We start from the raw sequence: 1,545 nt of genomic DNA, 5'->3' as shown, positions 1-1,545 counted from the left end.
CATTCCAGATAGACTTTGAGAAATCATATTGACTTGTTGAGTCAATATTTTGTTCTGAGCCAATATGGCATTCAGAGTGTCAATCTCAAGAACTGCTTTCTTCTGACTAGTCCCATTGTTCACAGGATTTCTTTCAGAAGTGTACATGAATTGGTTATTTGCACCCATTTCAATCAGTTCTTGAGCTTCAGTAGGCGTCTTCTTCAGATGAAGAGATCCTCCAGAAGAGCTATCCAAAGACATCTTGGACAGTTCAGAGAGACCATCATAGAAAATACCTATGATGCTCCATTCAGAAAGCATGTCAGAAGGACACTTTCTGATTAATTGTTTGTATCTTTCCCAAGCTTCATAGAGGGATTCTTCTTCCTTCTGTCTGAAGGTTTGGACTTCTACTCTAAGCTTACTCAATTTTTGAGGTGGAAAGAACTTTGCCAAGAAGGCATTGACTAGCTTTTCCCAAGAGTCCAGGCTTTCTTTAGGTTGAGAGTCCAACCATGTTCTAGCTCTGTTTTTTACAGCAAAAGGGAATAGCATAAGTCTGTAGACCTCAGGGTCAACCCCATTAGTCTTGACAGTGTCACAGATTTGCAAGAACTCAGCTAAAAACTGATGAGGATCTTCAAGTGGAAGTCCATGGAACTTGCAATTCTGTTGCATTAGAGAAACTAATTGAGGCTTAAGCTCAAAGTTGTTTGCTCCAATGGCAGGGATAGAGATGCTTCTCCCATAGAAATCGGGAGTAGGTGCAGTAAAGTCACCCAGCACCTTCCTTGCATTGTTGGCATTGTTGTCTTCAGCTGCCATTTGTTCTTCTTCCTTGAAGAATTCGTTCAGGTGCTCTAAAGAGAGTTGTGCTTTGGCTTCTCTTAGCTTTCTCTTCAAGGTCCTTTCAAGTTCAGGATCAGCCTCAACAAGAATGCCTTTGTCTTTGCTCCTGCTCATAAGAAAGAGAAGGGAACAAGAAAATGTGGAATCCTCTATGTCACATTATAGAGATTCCTTTAGGTGTCAGAGGAAGAGAAGAGTAGAAGACAGAAGTAGAAAATTCGAACTTATTAGAGAAAATGGAGTTCGAATTTTGCATTAAGGGATAGTGTTAGTCCATAAATAGAAGGATGTGAGAAGAAGGGAAGTAATTTTCGAAAATTTGGTAAAAGATTTTGAAAACATTTTGAAAAACACTAATTGATTCTCAAAAACTAAGAATAGAAAAAGAATCAATTGATTTTTGAAAAAGTTTTTGAAATTAGAAATTAAAAAGATTTGATTGAAAACTTATTTTGAAAAAGATGTGATTTGAGAAGATATGATTGATTAAAAAAAATGTGATTGAGAAGATATGATTTGAAAACAATTTTAAAAGATATGATTTGAAAACAATTTGAAAAGATATGATTTTAAAAATTAATGACTTGCCTAACAAGAAAAGATATGATTCAAACATAAAACCTTTCTCAACAGAAAAGGCAAAAAATATTCAATCAAATCATTAATTGTTAGTAAGTATCTTTGAAAAAGGAAATGAATTGATTTTGAAAACAT

At 35.3% G+C, this 1,545-nt stretch overlaps 1 non-coding gene across 1 annotated transcript; it reads left to right on the top strand.

The window, feature by feature from the left end:
* The first annotated feature begins 297 nt into the window (after positions 1 to 297).
* LOC127746859 (small nucleolar RNA R71) lies at positions 298 to 405 on the top strand. The gene has a single exon (XR_008008671.1). It is a non-coding gene; the product is annotated as a small nucleolar RNA R71 (small nucleolar RNA).
* Positions 406 to 1,545: the final 1,140 nt, after the last annotated feature.

This window comes from Arachis duranensis, chromosome 4, assembly GCF_000817695.3.
Source record: "Arachis duranensis cultivar V14167 chromosome 4, aradu.V14167.gnm2.J7QH, whole genome shotgun sequence".
NCBI lineage: Eukaryota > Viridiplantae > Streptophyta > Magnoliopsida > Fabales > Fabaceae > Arachis > Arachis duranensis.
Note: the sequence above shows the minus strand (reverse complement) of the source record. Positions and strands in the feature narration are given on the sequence as shown.